We start from the raw sequence: 18,278 nt of genomic DNA, 5'->3' as shown, positions 1-18,278 counted from the left end.
CTAATATATTGTGCAGTAATTCCATCTTCCCAATTCTAAATATAGGACTCTCATCCAGAGAAGAGCAACATAGGCAGCAAATTCCACACATATTTATGTCTGGCAAGAGTGATAGCCGAATCACCTGGACTTCAGGGCCAGATGTGAAACAAGCTTCTAGCATTCAGTGCCTGTACTAGCAGTGTAAACCGTGGTGACTCTGCCCAGCTCTGCTGATCGTAGGGTCTTCAATGGAACATTCCCATGTTGGGATGTGTGGCCATGCAGTAGTCTCCATGTCTGAATTCATGGCCCACCTAAAGATCCAAATATCTTTCAGTAAATTCCATTTTTACTTCAATTAGATAGTTTCTCTTTTTTTCCTTTCTTCTTTTTTTTTATCTAAGAATCCTCACGGTATCAGAAATTTGTGGTAAACATAGTAACAGGCAATGGAACCTCAAGAAAATGAAAATCCAGGGCTAGTTATTTGGCCTGATCATATTAAGGATCCAGTCTATATTGAAAGATGAGATTCTGGCTGTAGCAAAGCAGTCATTTAATTTTTCAACTTTAGTTACTGTTATAATTCATCTATATTTATGGTACATAGAGATATGACATTAGCATGAGGTATACAAACTCTGTAGGATAGGCGGATTGCTTCTCATTGTATGTAGCATTACAGAAAGATAATGACTGCTTCTCTTAATTTCTAAACTCTTGGGATTATCAGATGAGCAGAAAATGTTTACGGCTGTGCTGAAAGAATTTATCTCTAAGTCACTGTAGAGCTAATGTAGCCAAAAATCAAATCCAAACATGGATAAATTATAATGTTATTTGAAATGTCAGTTTCACCATATAATGTTATTCGAAATGTCAGTTTCACAAATCTTTTTTTTTTTAATTCAGGGAATTATTGTTATAGTATGAGACGTAGAGAAAACCAATGGAGCAATAGGGGAGTTACAGATCATTCAGAGTATAGCCAATCCCCAAACTACTGAATTTCTGAGGCCAGCAATATTTATCCCTCCTCCTCTCTTGTGTGTGTCTGTTTCTGTGTTGCTTCAGTGCCCTACAATAACCCATTTCCAGTAGGTATGTTCCTGGGCAGATCAACATTTCTCAACTGCAGCCTTGCCTCACTCCATTGCCTCCAGTTGTAGACTCAAATCACTTCCTATTTGCTTGAGAGTGGTCAAGGTGGGGCAAACCTGGAATAAAGTTTGCTTAACAAAATAATTGCAAAATTTTGTTAGAAGCTATTATCACAAATGTAGAGAATGTATGTGGGAGTGGATCCTGAGAATTTTAGAGCTCTAAGTGCATAACACAATATGAGAACTGATGTGTGTATACATACCAGAGATTCTGAATTCATTATACTGGTTGAGTGGACAAATCTTCTTTGCAAAAGCCCAGATTGCAAATATTTTAAGCTTTAGAGATCATATGATTTCTGTCATAGCTACTTAACTTTGCCATTGTTGCCAGAAAGTAGCCATAGGTAACACATAAATGAATGTACCTATGTTCCAATAAAACTTTATTTACAAAAGGAGGTATTGGGCTGAGTTTGACCTACAGGTTGTATTTTGCCAACATGTGTGCTTATTCTTGTATTATTAGTAATTGCAAATGTTTATGTGATTGACTGAAATCTCTTCTCCAAAGCAAACAGAAGCTAAATGAGTTTGAAATAAGTATTCTTCAAAAAGAAATTCAAAGACTTAGAGAAGAATTGATCACATATTCTCAAAAACTACCAAGCTAACTACCAAGATCCTACTGTATATACACTGTATGTGTAATTGAGGAGGCAGCTTTATGTCTAGGAAAATGGTGAAGATAATCCAGACTTCAACTACCGCCATGGTCTCTTGTCCTATTCTCAGACAAATTATTCTGTAGTCCCAAATCTTCTTGAGTTAAGCTTGAGGCTATTTTAATTAATAAGAACCATTTCAGAAAATTATAAGTATATTCTGTAAATATTTTCTAGTCTTTCTCAAAGATATTTATGATCAATTGTCAGAGTAATTACACACAGGAACTACTTAGAAAAATCAGTCATTATTAGAAACTCTCTCTAGCTAACATGAATACATGAAAATCTACCATGCCATTGTCAATCAGCCAACAATATGTTTACCAGGATTCAAGCAATTTATGTAAGTTTTGATCAAGTCCAACTCAAAGTGCATTCTCTTGGACCCTGAACATTGAACATTAGAATTATTTTGATTAGCAACTTATAGAATCTCCACATTTCTTCTGTGCTCCGTGGTTAGGGAGAGTCAAGTAGAAGCCTGGGAGCTCTCTCTTCCTACCAAAATAGTATATCCAAAGCTCCTTTCGAATTTCTCAGAAAATTGTAGAGATTAGTGTAACTATCAAACATGTGAAAGATACATACCATTTGTTACTACTTTTCCTTTGCCCTTGCAAATGGCAGGTTTAGATAATTTCATTGGATCATGATAACCATAGTCATCTGCTCCTCCAAATGTGTTTGTGTATATACCTGGCACCTGATATACAGATATTGATATAGAAGTTTTTTTCTACAAATGACTAAAATATTAAAAAGAATTTGTTTTAATATGACAAGAACTTTGATACATTTTTAACACACATAAATGGATAAATTATAAGGCACTGTGTCTGTTTTGTCTGCAAGAAGTTAAATATTCTTTTATTCCATAGAATACCATGATGACCTATTACTGTGTCTGTATCATGTAAGCAATAAAATGAGAGTAACAACTAGTAGGTACATTATATATTTTAATAAAGTCTACATTAGACAGAGACTTACAGATATACTACACTTTTGGTCTTCTGGATTTCTAGGCTCTGGGATTTTTTGGGAATTCACTCCAGATAAAAGGTAATTTATTGATCCTTATACCCTCTACCCTAAAAGAAAAATAAAGCAAAATGAAACAAAAAAACAAAAACAAAAACAAAAAAGGCCAGTACTTGACGGACTTCTTTGAACATTTTGGGCATTGGAAACAACAAATATCATGTTGTAATGTGCTGCTCAGGTCCATTTCCTGAGTGACCCCAAAGCCTTTAATTTTTGAGTAGGATGCAAAGCAAAAGAAGTCCAACAAACTATAAAGTTACACAAACAGCTCTATGATCTATCCCCAGTAACCCAGTAGGTCCAAGAAAACTTGAAGCTTTTGTTGCAAATCAAAATACCGTATAGAAATTTTTTTCATGGAATTTACATTCTAATGATGCAGAGAGAAAAAATAATTTCATTTATAACATGCTATAAATTTGACATTTTTTGTGATTTATTGTTTCTCTCTGGAGATTAGAATATATGCTTCTTGAAGGCAGAGTTTTGCATCCTTTTACTATTTTACTCATTTGCTTATTGCTATGTCCCCAGGGCCTGTCCTGCAGTAATAACTTCAGAGTTTAGTTGTTTAAACAATAGTATTACAAATTCTATAAAGAAAATTTAAAAGAGTCAAGAATTAAGAGGAAAGGGAATGGCATGTGGTCATGGAGAAGGGCATGCGGTCATGGACAAGGGCATGCTTTTGTTTAGGGAAGAATTCTGTCAGAAATGAATATTTAATAGACCCCTGGATAAAGTGAAGAAGAGAGTCATGGAAAACTTGGGAAGAAATTATTTTAGTCAGAAGAAATATAAAATTCAAAGTTCTTGAGGTAAAGTGGGCTTTGTAAAAAAGCATAAAAGCCAAATTACTTGACCAGGTAAAGGAAGGAGAGGATGGCAAGACACAATTTCTAGAGATGGGCAACAAGTAGGTCATACAGGGTTTTATAGAACATGGTGAGGAATTTGAACTTATTGTTAAATAGAATGTGAAGACACTAGATTTCTAAATAAAGAATTCATGTGGTCAGATTCATACTTCAAAAGATTTCTCTAGCTCCTGTGTAAAGAATAGACGTGAGGGAGTGTTACTAGCAGCTGGAGGATCAACTAGGATAAGATTGTTGTAACCCAGTGAAGCGTTGATGATGGCTTAAGTCGGATTGGTAATGATGGTGGTAGTAGAGTAGGGTGGGATTGGCAGTTGTCATGGTAGTAGCATTGAACAGTGTAACTGTGGATATTTTCATAGTAACAGTGATGGTGGTGGTGGTAGTGGACTAGGGTGATGGTGCTGGTAATTGTTAGGGGAAGAGTTATAGAGGAGGAAACAGTAGTGGTGGCAGTGGTTGTCCCGACTTTTTCCTTTGTAAAATAAGGTTATGTTCTTCCTATGATGGCTAGAGGGATTAAATTAGTTAAAACATTAAAAAAATTAGAAATGTACCATAGCCAAGTAAGCACCCAATAAATGCTGACTGAATATATTATTTTTTTTTCACAGCCACAAATCTAACTTACCTGTTCTACTTTCAAACTTTGTAGACTATGTCCACTTATATAATACCAAGCAAAATTCTCTTTTTTGATAATAATGAATCATACATCTTCCATTGAACATTCTTTATTTTGTTCTGAACATCGCACTTTAAATGAGTAATTCACCTTGCTGAGATACTCTAGTTCCTCATCTCCACCTATCTGATTAATGTATACCTTTCAAAGGGCATTTAAAATTTCTTATGACTTTTGAAGGTTTCTCCATCCTTCAATGAAAAGGGTATCTTTTTATGAATACAGTAAATGCCTGCCCCAATAGTTTTCTTCACTCATATGACATTTAATCATCATTCATTAAATTATGAAAATAAATAAAATATTTTCAAAAATATAGTAATAGATGCATGTACAATATAATACAGGACACTTTTGTCTATAGTCACATGGGTAAATCTTATTGTGATCAGAGAAAAATATATACAGCTGTACTCTCTTAAGTGAGAAACTAAAAATGTCCAGCAATTATTACATACCATCTTCAACACTGAAAAAAGAAAAGACACAAAAAATGTCTCATAAATAACTATTTTCTCTTGGAGATCTTTAAAATATCTCTATAATATTTAAGACACAGTTGTTTTTCCTCCTTATAGTTTTCTACTTGCATCAAAACTACAAGACAAAGGGGAAAACGGATGGCAAACACCTTTGTAAAACTGAAAATATTTCCATTATTTTAGTCATGGGGAAATAATTAGATGCATAATTTTTACATGTATAACTTATCTTTGTTAGGATGAGTAAGACCACTGTGTGTGTTTTAATCAAGAGCAAATGTGCTAGTATACATATTCTCTTCTTTGAAAGAAAATCATCAGATTCCTTTATTTTGACAAGTAGAACATTCTGGAATAAATAGAATAAGTAGACATATAAGTCAAGTTCCTCTCAAGTAAATTTAAAGTTAGAGCAATTAATAATGAGGTAATGGAATTTTAGATGAGTTGCTGGGCTGATATGGATTTTTGTCATGTTAATGTCATCATGTATAACTGAGAACATCTGCCATCTGCCTTATTCCGTATGATAATAAGGGACTCCATATATCTATATAATAACATAGTAAGCCTTGTTACTTAGAAGATCTTATCTACAGTCAAGTGAATGTTCTCAGACAGTGAATGATTGGTGAGCCATATTTAATCTCTGTATATGATTTATAATCCTGTCTAACATTGTTACACATAATATCCCTAGGAATGTAACAGGGAAGGAATGTAGTAATATTTCATTTTAACTTTTTAGTACAGTTCCTGATTTGATGTAGAGATTTTTAAAATATCATTTCCTTATTTTAATGTATGCTTTCAAGTATATTGTAGCCCTACAGTAATGAAACAGTTTAGCATAGAAAATGCTGATGTATGTGAAAGAATTACTATATCATTTTAAGGAAAAAGATGTTAAAGTTATACAGACCTGAATTCTAACTCTGCTTTAGAAACCTACCAATTCTTGACCTTAGGTAAATTATATGCTCTCAGACTGAACATCTTCACTCAAAAGAGGTGTTGTAAAGTATTATTGAGAAAACACATGCAATACGCTTAGTTAGGAAAACAACATGTAGTAAATAATTCAATAAATTGTTGTCACTATCACTGTGTAAATACTATAAAGATTGACTTCATAACTGAGTGAATTTTTTGATTTATGTAGAAAAAAATTTTAAAAATTGCATAAAAATCATATTTAATTATGAAATACTATGATGTAAATATCTATTCATAAGAAAGCCTAATTAATATTTATTTTAAATGGAAATGCAAAAAAAGATGGGAAAAACTATAATGCTTGGTTACAAATATTGGAAAAACATTGATTGCTTATATCACTGTTTGGGAAGAGTACATATATATTAAGTCAAAAATTATTTATTAATAGGCTGAATCCAGTTATTTTCATATCTTCAATATACACACTTCATGCCATTGTTTGCTTTTACAGTGCATAGAGTATTGTTATTTCTGTTAGGTGAAATTCTCTTTAAGATTTCCTTCCTGAAAAATTTTAATTTACTGAAAGGCAAAAACATACTTTATGCTTTGTCTCTCTTCAAATTCTCTTCAATACCCACCATAATATTTCCTTTATATCATTTTATTGTAAAGAAATGTTTGTTACAGACATTATAAGAATTTAAAAAATTTTTCTAATTCATTTCCTCAAATTATTTTTAATTATTTTGTCTAATTCTGACTCCAAAATATCTGCTAAAGTATGGAGATCATTACATTTCAGTAAAATAATTTGAAACAGAGTCCAGACTATGTTCAGTCACACTGAGAGTCTGGCATCAAAAGAAATGTACAAAGCATTAGAACCTCTACCTATGCAAATGCAGGCATAGTTCGGCTATGTTCAGGCACTAAAAGAAGAGGGACCTGCACTGATGGGGAAGGATCCCACCACAGTGCCATAGAATTAATTTACTCAAGCAATCAAGAGATTTAATCCAGAACACAAACAAGCTACACTAAAATATCAGCTATTTATTTATTTATTTATTTTCTTTTTTTTAATTTCAGAATATTATGGGGGGTACAAACATTTTGATTACATATATTGCTTTAGCATCACCCAAATCAGAGCTACAAGTGTGCCCATTCCCGAGACAGTGTGCTCCGCACCCATTAGTTATGAATTTACCCATCCCCTTCACCCCTCTCTCACCTGCCCAGCACCAGATCAATATAACTTCCATGTGAGCACCTAAGTGTGGATCAGTTAGTATCAATTTGATGATGAACAACCCAAATGCCCATCGATATATGAGTGGATAAATAAAATGTGGTATATGTATACCATGGAGTACTATCCAACCATAAAAAACAATGGTGAACTAGCACCTCTTATATTATCCTGGGTGGAGCTAGAGACCATTCTTTGATGTGAAGTATCACAAAAATGTTAGCTCTTTACAAAAAAACATGCTCTTAGGCAGACTCAGCATAGTATGAGTCAGAGATCTAGAATCCCAGAATTAACTATACTTTATGTTTGCTTCAAACCTAACCCCCTGCACTTTTTTTCTCAAACATGAAACTGGAATTATGAAATAAGCACTTCTTATTGGCAGTACTTATTCTTAAATTCAGACACAAATCATGTGCATATATAATTCTGTTTACTAATTTTATTTATATTTTATTTATTTTGTATTTTATTTCAAAATACACAGGGGGTACAAGTGTTTCTGTTCCATGGATGCATAGTATAATATAATGCTGAAGTCAGGGCTTTTAGTGTGCCCATTACCAAATAGTGTACATTGTACCCCAATAGGTGAGATTTCATCCCTCACCCCCTCCCACACTTCCAAGGACGCAGTTTTCAATGTCCTTTACACCACTGCATGACCATGTGTACACATCATTTAACTCCCACTTATTAGTGAGAACATGTGTTTGTTTTTCCTTTCCTGATATACTTCACTTATGACAATTGTATCCAGTTTGATCCCACTTGCTGCAAATGACATTATTTCATTCCCATTTATGGTTAAGTAGTATCCTATGGGATATATACCACATTTTCTTTATTCATTCATTAGTTTATGGGCATTTAAGTTGATTCTACATCTTTGCAATTGTGGATTGTGCTGTGATAAACATTCAGGTGCAGGTGTCTTTTTGATATGATGACTTCTTTTCTTTGGGGTAAATACCCAAAGTGGGATTGCTGCATCATATAATAGGTCTACTTTTATCTCTTTGTGGAGTCTCAGTGTGGAGTCTCCACACTGTTTTCCATAGAGTTTGTATTCATTTGCATTCCCACCAACGGTGTATAGTATTCCTTTTTCACTACATCAATACCAACATCTAATATTTTTTGAATTTTTGATAATGGCCATTCTCATAGGGGTAAGGTAGCATCTCATTGTGATTTTAATTTCCATTTTCCTCATGATTATTGATGTTCAGCATTTTCTAATGTCTGTTGGCCATTTGTATATCTTCTTTTGAGAAGAGTCTGTTCATGACTTTTGCCCACTTCGTAATGGGGTTATTTGTTTCTTTTTGTTGATTTTTTTTTTGAGTTCTTTGTAGATTCTGGATATTAGTCCTTGTCAGATGTATAGTTTGCAAATATTTTCTCCCATAGTAAGTTATCTATTTACTCTGTTGATTATTTCAATCCCTGTGCAGAAACTTGATGTAATTAAGTCCCAGTTATTTATTTTTGTTGTTGCTGTATTTGCTATTGGGGTGTTAGTCATAAATTCTTTGCCTAGGCAAATGTCTATAAAAGTTTTTCTATGTTTTCTTCTAGAATTCTTATGGTTTCAGGTCTTATATTTAAGTCTTTAATCCATCTTGAGCTAATTCTTATATATAGTGAAAGGTAAGGATTCTGTTTTATTCTGCATGTGGCTATCCAATTTTCCCAAATCCATTTATTGAATAGGGTGTCCTTTCCCCATTGTCTGTTTTTGTATGCCTTGTCAAAAATCAGTTGGTGGTAGCTATATGGTTTTATTTCTCGGTTCTCTATTCTGTTCAATTTTGATCTATGTGTCCACTTTATACCAGTATTATGCTGTTTTTGTTACTATAGTCTTGTAGTATAATTTGAAGTCAGGTAATATGATGCTTTCAGATTTGTTCTTTTTGCTTAACGATTGCTTTGGCTATTTGAGCTCTTCTTTGGTTCTATATTAAGTTTAGGATTATTTTTTCTAGATCTGTGAAAAATGACATTGGTATTTTGATGGGAACTGCATTCAATCTCTAAATCACTTTGGGAAATATGGACATTTTAACTATGTTGATTCTACCAGTCCATGAGCATAGGATATTTTTCCATTTGCTCGTGTCACCTATGATTTCTTTCATCAGTGTTTTTGTTGTTGTTGTTGTTGCTCTCCTTGCAGATCTTTCATTTCCTTGGTTATGTCTATTACTAGGTATTTTATTTTCTTTGTAGCTATTGTAAATGCTAGACAGCTCTTGATTTGACTCTCAGCTTGACTGTTATTTGTACATAGAAGTGCTATTTATTTGTATACATTGATTTTGTAACCTGAAACTTTGCCAAATTTATGTATCAATTATAGGAGTCTTTTGGTGGAGTCTTTAGGATTTTCTAGATACAATATCACATCATTAGCAAACAGGGATAGTTTGACCTCCGCTGTCCTGATTTGGATGCCTTTTATTTCTTTCTCTTGCCAGATTGTTTTGACTAAGACTTGTATTATTATGATGAATAGAAATGGCAACAATGAGCACTCTTGTTTTGTTCCAGTTCTTAGGGAGAATGTTTTCAACTTTTCCCTGTTCAGTATGATGTTGGTTGTGGTTTTTTCATATGTGGCATATATTATTTTGAGATATGTTCCTTCTATGCCTAGTTTGTTGAGAGTTTTTTATCATGAAAGGGTGCTAGATGCTAGATACATCAAATGCTTTTTCTGAATCTATTGAGATGATCATATGGTCTTTGTTTTTAGTTCTGTTTTTTTAGTGAATCATATTTATTGAATTACATATACGGAACTATCCTTGCATCTCTGGGATAAAACCCACTTGATTATGGTGGATTATCTTTTTGATGTGCTGTCAAATTCAGAATTCAGTTTGCTAGCATTTTTTTGAGGACTTTTGCATCTATTTACATAAAAATTAAATCAATAGAGGGTTTCTGACTTACTTAGGAACACATTAATGATTACTAGAAAACTGGTAATTGTATGTTCTTAATTCTACCCAGTCAGCACTTAAAGAGGTGAATATTTGAATCCTATAGTTATTTCTAACAATCATTTTGCTTTATTGGGAATTAAACAGTTAATAATGACAAGAACTATATTTAAAGATGTTATTTATCATTTCTCACTGCATTGTGAAATTAATCACTCCCACTTCATTCTATACTGTGAAATATCAGGAAGGGCAGTTAACATACACACACTTGCGTGCACACATGCAGAAAGAAAAAATAAGAGAGAGAGGGAGGAAGGAAGAAAAGAGGAGAGATCTATCAATGGAGAAACAGGGAGAGAAGAAGCTAGGTATGTTTGTCAATTCATCAATATATATTTAGAGAATAGCACTCTGTATGCAATACTTTAACATGATTAAAGAACAAAGCATTTAATATTAAAGAAATTAAATTACTCATAATTTCAGCCACATGAATTTGATTCTGAATATGATTAATTTGACTTCGTAGAGATATGTCAAAATAAAAATTTCTTACTGTTAATTTATCAGAACAGTGTATTAAATGTGGGGAAATAATTGGACAAGCTAAATTACTTGAATTCATATTTTGATACTATTTATTAAAATTATAAGATAAAAACAGAAAAAAATGCTTCATACGAGAGTCTAATAGTGGCATAATAATATTTCTATGCAAAGCCCATAAAAGCACTCCTGAATCAAAGCGACAATTAGTAATTAAATGCATTATAGAAGTAATAGAACAATTTATCATAGAAAAAAATAAAAAGTCTGAATGTCCAAATAAATCATTCTGTAATCCCAAAACTGAATGAAACACAACCATCATATGTACTTTTATATATAGTCAATATATGAGAATGCTTAATGATATTTTGTATTATTGTATGCATTTGAATGTATGTATAAGTTGAGTGTATATATACACATACATATAGACTCACATATCCTTTAAGTAGACATGTATATGCACATATATATTTACCTACTTCACATGTATATGATATGTATAATATTATCTCACTTACATATACAATACACAGATATGGGAGAGCAAGAGAGTGAAAATTTATACTGAAACATTAAATATTATTAAATTTTACTTGTGAATCTGTCTGAAATTAATTGTTTCATATAGTGTTACGTTATCGGTAAGATACAGTCAAAATTCACTTTATTTTAAAATAAGAATAACTTCTCTGTCTAAAATAATAAAACTTATTTAGAGTGTCAAGCTATACTGTAATTTTCTATAGTTCAAATATTTTCTCTGTATTTCATTTATTCTTCATTCATTACTCATGTACTCATTTATATATTTATTCAGCACGAAACTCAATTAGGCTGTTTGTCATAGCCACAGTTTAATAGAATGCACACATAATAAGAGTAGGATGTGTTAGAAACACAACAAAATTCATCAGTTCTATGACTTAAAGTGTATAAAATGGTAGTAAAAATGTATTTACACATTTTTTTTTCTTCAAACTTAGGCAAAGCAGGTAAAATGGGTGGTTTCTTGAAAGAAATTTGACTGCATAGAAGGAGGTGGTATAATAGGAATGGCATTTAATATAACTACTAAGTAAAAGCATAATATCATCTCAGAGCTTCCTTGATAATAAAATGCAGCCATAAATTTTTAAAAATGCAAAAATTCATTTGTCAGTTGGTTTCTTGATAAACTAGGATATTCTCTGCAGCAGGAATGCCTTAAGAATTTGTTACTGAAAAGAGCCAAAACATTCAAACAAAAGGATGCATCTTCTCATGAGTATGTGCAGTCTTAATATAAGAGTCACTGATTTTGTCTCCATTATATCTAAAGCACCGATTTTTATGGAATGACCACATCAGCCTATATAGCCAACATCTTTATTATTTGGCCTCTGCCATTACCTGAGAGAGTACACTGCAGAGCTCTGACCCCTCCAGTGATCCTCCTGCATGACCACCTGCACCTTGCCTTGACTTTCTAGTGATTTCCAGGGATTGAAAGTAGTCTGTTTAAATATCCACCTTGAAGAAATATTGCCAAAATGATTTTCAATTGTGATATGTGGTTCATGAGAAAACCCTAGATTTCTGTTTTATGCTTACGGTTTGTGACTCTCATGTGTTTACATAATATTTTCTCCCATTGAAAATCTAAAATATTTTAAGGAATAATGTTTATCAAGGTTTAGGTCACAGATTAACATTGTTTATGTATATTTCACATATATTAAGTGAGCTTTTGAATGAGTACATTAGCTCTATAAATGTATATGAGTTTGATGTCGTCTTTCCTTCTCATTTGACTGAAATACACTCTTGGTGGGACTGATTGCAAATGAGTACAACCTTTATGGAAAACAGTATGGAGATTCCTCAAAGAACTACAAGTAGATCTACCATTTGATACAGCAACCCCACTACTAGGTATCTACCCAAAGGAAAAGAAGTCATTTTATCAAAAAGACTCCTGCACTCAAATGTTTATTGCAATTTCTTATGATACAATTGCCTAAGTAAATAATGCCACTTTTATCCACTCAATAAACTAGTTGATAAGTATCAAATCTGTTGGTATCCCTGAAGTTGTCCAGATGATTTTACATTTTGATATATGTATGAAACTCTGTTACAATAGCCATGGTCCATTTATTTATTTATTTTTATTTCAGCATATTATGAGGGTACAAAAGTTTATGTTATGTACATTGCCCTTGCCTCTCTCCCTGCTCCGAATCAGAGCTTCAAGTGTGTCCATCCCCTAGACAGTGTGCATCGCACTCATTATGTATGTATACACCCATTCCCTCCTCCCCCCCACATCTGCCCGACACCTGATTAATGTTATTCCTAAATGTGCTCTTAGGTGATGATAGCCCATTTATTTTTGAAGAAGACGTTTAGATAGATAAATGATTGATAGATAGATAATAGCAAGACAGATGAATATAGATATGAGACATATATATATGCATGTATACATATACTGTATGTACATATACAGGTATATGTAGATAGATAAATGATAGGTAGATACGTAGGTAGATAAATAAATAGCAGCAGATAATACTATATTTCAGGTAGATGACCAGAATTTCTCTCTTCCTTTATTACTTTTATCTACGTTTGCTTGTACTTATGCCCATTTTTTATATGAAGAAACTGTAGCATGGAGGAAGTAAGGAAATTTCCCTAAATTAAAAGGCTCTAGAAAAAATGGGTAGGACAAGAATTTATATCTAGCAGCCTGACTCCATTATACACACACACACACACACACACACACACACATACATGCACACACACACTCCATTTTCTTTATCCATTCCTCAGTTGATGGGCACCTAGGTTGATTCCATATCTTTACTATTGTGAATTGTGTTGCTATAAATATTGAGGTGCATTTTTTATAAAATGACTTCTTTTCCTTTGAGTAGCTACCCAGCAGTCGAATTGCTGGATCCAATGATAGGTCTACTTTTAGTTCTTTGAGGAATTTCCATACTGTTTTCAATAGCAGTTGTACAAGTTTGCATTCCCACCAACAGTATGTAAGTGTCCCCTTTTCACTGCAACCATGCCAACATCTATCATTTTTTAACTTTTTAATAATGGCTATTCTGATAGGGGTAAGGTAGTGTTTCATTGTGGTTTTAACTTGCATTTCCCTGATAATTAGTGATGTTGAGTATTTTTTTCATGTGTTTGTTGGCCATTTGTCTACCTTCTTTTGAGAAGAAAATGTTCATGCCTTTTGCCCACTTTTTGATGAAGTCATGGCCATTTGTTTTCTTCTTGCTCATCTGTTTTAGTTTTTTGCAGATTCTGAATATTAGCCCTTTCTTGGATATATAGTTTGAGAATATTTTCTTTCATTTTCTTCTAGACATTGGCCTAGGCTAAGAATTTTTATGCTTTATCCAGCTCGGCCCTAATGCAATCACATGTTTCCTTATAGAAATGAGACAGATGGAGATTTGACACACAAAGGGGAGAAGGCAGTGGGAAGAAGAGCAGACATGTTTGAAGATGCTGGCCATTGAGGTTGTAGTGACACGCTACAAGTTAAGACATGCCAAAAGCTAGCCATCAGAAAGAGAGGCAAGAAACATATTTCTTCCTAGAACTTCTGGAGACAGCATGTACCTGCTGACACCTTGATTTTGGCCTAGTGATACTTACTTTGGACTTGTGGCCTCCAGAACTGTGAAAGAATAAATTTCTGTTGTTAAGCAACTAAGGTTGTGATCAGTTGTTATAGAAACCACATGGCACTAATAAATTATTGGTAGGATACAAAATTTGCTTTAAAAATAAACTAGTTATATTTTGTGGTTCTTACTCATTAGGAGCAACATGACATAAATGTATCTATGATATATAATATATTTATAGATAATTTCTTTTTTTTTAAATATAGATTATTTTTATCACCCACCCAAATTCTCTCTTGTCCTCTTCTAGCAAATAATCCTCTCTGGTACCAAATACAAATTAACTAATTTTTTTAAATATTAAAATTTTAAAACAGATTCACATATGTATTTAGGTGTATATATGTGATTAAATCAAAATCAAGTTTATAAATTAAAAGTAAACATTAATATCTAGCTGTTGTATTCTAAGAGAATTCAAAATAGAAAAGACATTATACATTATCCTATGGTGCTCCTAGAGCAACCAAAAAAAATTCATAGATTTTTTTCTTGTGACTGGGAGCAATTCAAAGAGAAAAAGAACTTACTCTTTTATTTTTTTCAATTCACAAAGGTATAAAAAGTATAACTAAAAATTTTAATCTAAGATTTTAACTTTGTGTTTTATATCAGGGTATTATGGTTTTTAAAGCTTTATTGTATAATGTTGATGGCACATATACAAGTATGATTATGAATGGGAACAAGCTTTGAGGACATTTGCAATAAAATATTGATAGCAATAGAGAAAATTTCCCAAATAGTGCCCAAAGCTAAAGACTAATAGGATCAACATGTAATTGATACAGTTTGCCCATCCCAAGGGTCTTAATTTCCAACTCTTGCTTGAGGAAATCTTGTTTCCATAATGATTCCTCTACTTTTGTTGGAAAAGATGTTAACTTTCATTTTTAGATGTTCCCCAAATTAAATAATTTCACTCTCTGCCATTATACTTTTACAAAGGGTACACTTTATTGAAACTTCTTGCCAAGTTTAAATAAATACATACTAAATGTTAAAACTAAAGGCAGTGAAATACAGGGTTTATATATATTATATAAACTTTTTTGTATTTCTCGTGTGTGTATATATATACACACACACGTGCATAACACAGATATACCATATGTGTACAGTTATGTGGGATATACATATATAAAACCTACACATGCATCTTTATTAAAGGAATATAAAATATTTGCTTGAATATCCAAATGTATTTTTAAACACAAACAGAAAAATAAGTCATTTTGCCTTACTGAGTTATAAAATGTTTAATTTTCATTAGCACTAAAAATCTTTGCCTCTACTATATACATTACCCTCCCACCAAGTACTCCATTCACCATTTTTATAAAGTGCATCTCTTTGGTTTTTAGGCCCATTCATAAAGTAATCATATTTGAAATATTTTCTAAATGATTATCAATAGTTTTATTACTGTAATTTAAATAGGTATGTGTCCTTTAACAATATGTCCTTTTGTTACTATTACTCTACAAACACTTATGTTCCAGAGTTTACGTAAGTATTGAATCTCGTATAAAGCAAGTTTAGAAATCAATCACCATTTTGCCTTGTGAGGGAAGAGGAAAATTCTTCTCAATTAAGCCTTCTAATTTTGATATATCTGGAAACCCTTGCTTTCATATCTGTATATTTTTGCATAAGACCTTGATTTTTACGAGGTACCTATTAAATATTTAATGGGTAGCATTTTAACTCATAAGAATCTGGATAATCTCATAATAGCAATTAATTTTGAGTGATATCCTTCAATTTATTCTAAAACAATGAAACAAATGAAATGATTAAACACCACATTTTCTTTATCCACTCATCAATTGATGGACACTTAGGTTGATGCCGTCTCTTTGTAATTGTGAATTACACTGCAATAAACATTCAAATATAGGTGTCTTTTTGATATAATGACTTGTTTTCCTTTCGGTAGATATCCAGTAGTGGGATTACTGCATCAAATGATAGCTCTACTTTTAGTTCTTTGCGGGGTCTCCAAACTGTTTTCCATAGAGGATGTGCTAATTTACAGTTCCACCAACAGTATATAAGCATTCATTTTTCAATGCATCCGTATCAACATCTAATTTCATCGTAAATTTTATTGCAAATGTCCTCAAAGCTTGTTCCTATGTATAATCATACTTGTATATGTGCCATCAACATTATACAATAAAGCTTTGTTTCTTGGTTTTTTAACAATGGCCATTCTGACATTAAGTAAGTTGGTATCTCATTGTGGTTTTAATTTGAATTTTTCTGATGATTAGTGATGTTGAGCATTTCTTCATGGGTTCATTGGCCAGTTATCTACCTTCTTTTGAGAAAACTCTGTTCATGTCTTTTGTCCAATTTTTAATGGGGTTATTTAATAAATATTTAAAAACCCTCGCTTTGAGGAAGAAGAAAGCTTTAGAGCTCTAGTCAAGATGGCCGCTCAGGAACTCTCAAATGGGATCCCAGACTCCGGGCATGTCTACGCCTCCATCAGAGCGAGCAGGACCCTCACACCTGCGGGGCACTTGCAGGAGACCTTCAGCGGCACGGATCAGGTGAGGCTGACGAAGAGGATTGCAGAAATGGCACACGTCACGCCAGTCCTGAGAAAGCACCCGCGTATCCAGAAGCATCTGCTAAACTGTGATAACATGAACAGTGAACGCTACTCTGCAGCAGATGTCTCAGACAGAGCAGGTGGTGTAGAAGGAGTGGAAGCCGGGCGCCCACAGGTGGTCGAGAAACCACACAACGGCTCTGATGGAAACGCACACGTCTGTGGCTCCCAGATCCTCAGGAAGCTGATCACAGAACCCACCTTCAAGCCCTGTCAGATGAAGACTCACTTCCTGCGGCCCTTGCCCGTGGATTACATCGGCAAATGCATCAGAACGGTACCCCATACGGAGCCGGACCATGCCAGTCTTAGCATCCTTGCACGTTTGATGAATGCTAAATCCCTGCTTAGGAAAATTCGAGAAAAAGCAGGTGCCTACGGTGGAGGTGCAAAGCTCAGCCACAGCGGGGTTTTCATGCTTTTCTCCTACAGGGATCCAAATTCCATGGAAATGCTCTAGGCTTTTGGGAAGGCTGTGGACTGGGCTAAATCTGGAAAGTTCACACAGCAGGAAGTTGAGGAAGTCAAGCTTTGTCTTCTCCACTGTGGATGCTCCTATCGTGCCTTCAGATAAAGGAATGGATCTTCCTGTACGGCCTCTTGGACGAGATGAAGCTGGTGCACGGGGAGAGGCTGTTCCCGGTCAGCCACGGCAGCCTGGTCGCCGGGAGCCATGCGTGCCTCGGCACTGCGAGGAGCGCGCTCGGATGGGCTATCCTTGGACCGGAGAACGCAAAGATCGCGAAGGACCCCTTGTGGATCACAAGATAGCTCAGCACAGCGTTTCTGACTGCGCTTGGCAGCGCAGCCGAACCTACAGCGGCTCTTAAACATTAAGTCTCTGAGCTGCATTTTATTTCAAAGATCAGAAATGTTACCGCCTTTCCTAAAATTCTTAATGTCATCCTTAAAATTTTGCCAAAGGTTTTATTAACTGGTAATTAAGACAAAACCTCCTCTTCTTAAGGAAATATAGTGACCGAGAAGAAATTGAAATAATCATGTATTAAATGCCAAAGATGCACAAATTAGAATTTTAAAACTTTCTAGTGATATAAATGCTTATTTTATCTTTATTGTAAAATAGTTTTTTAAAAAATTTTAAAAATAAAAGGCTTTTTCCCTGTAACCTAGGGAAAAAAAAAATCAGTTCTTTTCCTACTGATTTGTTTGAGTTCTTTGTAGATTCTGAATATTAGTTTTGTTGTCACATGGATAGTTTGTAAACATTTTCTCCCATTGTTTGTGTTGTCTATTTATTCTATTGATTATTTCCTTTGTTGTGCAGAAACTTAATAATTAAGTCCCATTTATTTATTTTTGTTGTTGCTATATTTGCCTCTGGGGTCTTAGTC

General features: G+C 33.6%; 1 pseudogene; it reads left to right on the top strand.

Moving 5' to 3' along the window:
* Positions 1-16,693: 16,693 nt before the first annotated feature.
* LOC138398005 (presequence protease, mitochondrial-like) lies at positions 16,694-17,694 on the top strand (annotated as a pseudogene).
* The last annotated feature ends 584 nt before the right edge of the window (positions 17,695-18,278 follow it).

This window comes from Eulemur rufifrons, chromosome 17, assembly GCF_041146395.1.
Source record: "Eulemur rufifrons isolate Redbay chromosome 17, OSU_ERuf_1, whole genome shotgun sequence".
NCBI lineage: Eukaryota > Metazoa > Chordata > Mammalia > Primates > Lemuridae > Eulemur > Eulemur rufifrons.
This window is presented reverse-complemented; position numbering and strand designations above follow the sequence as displayed.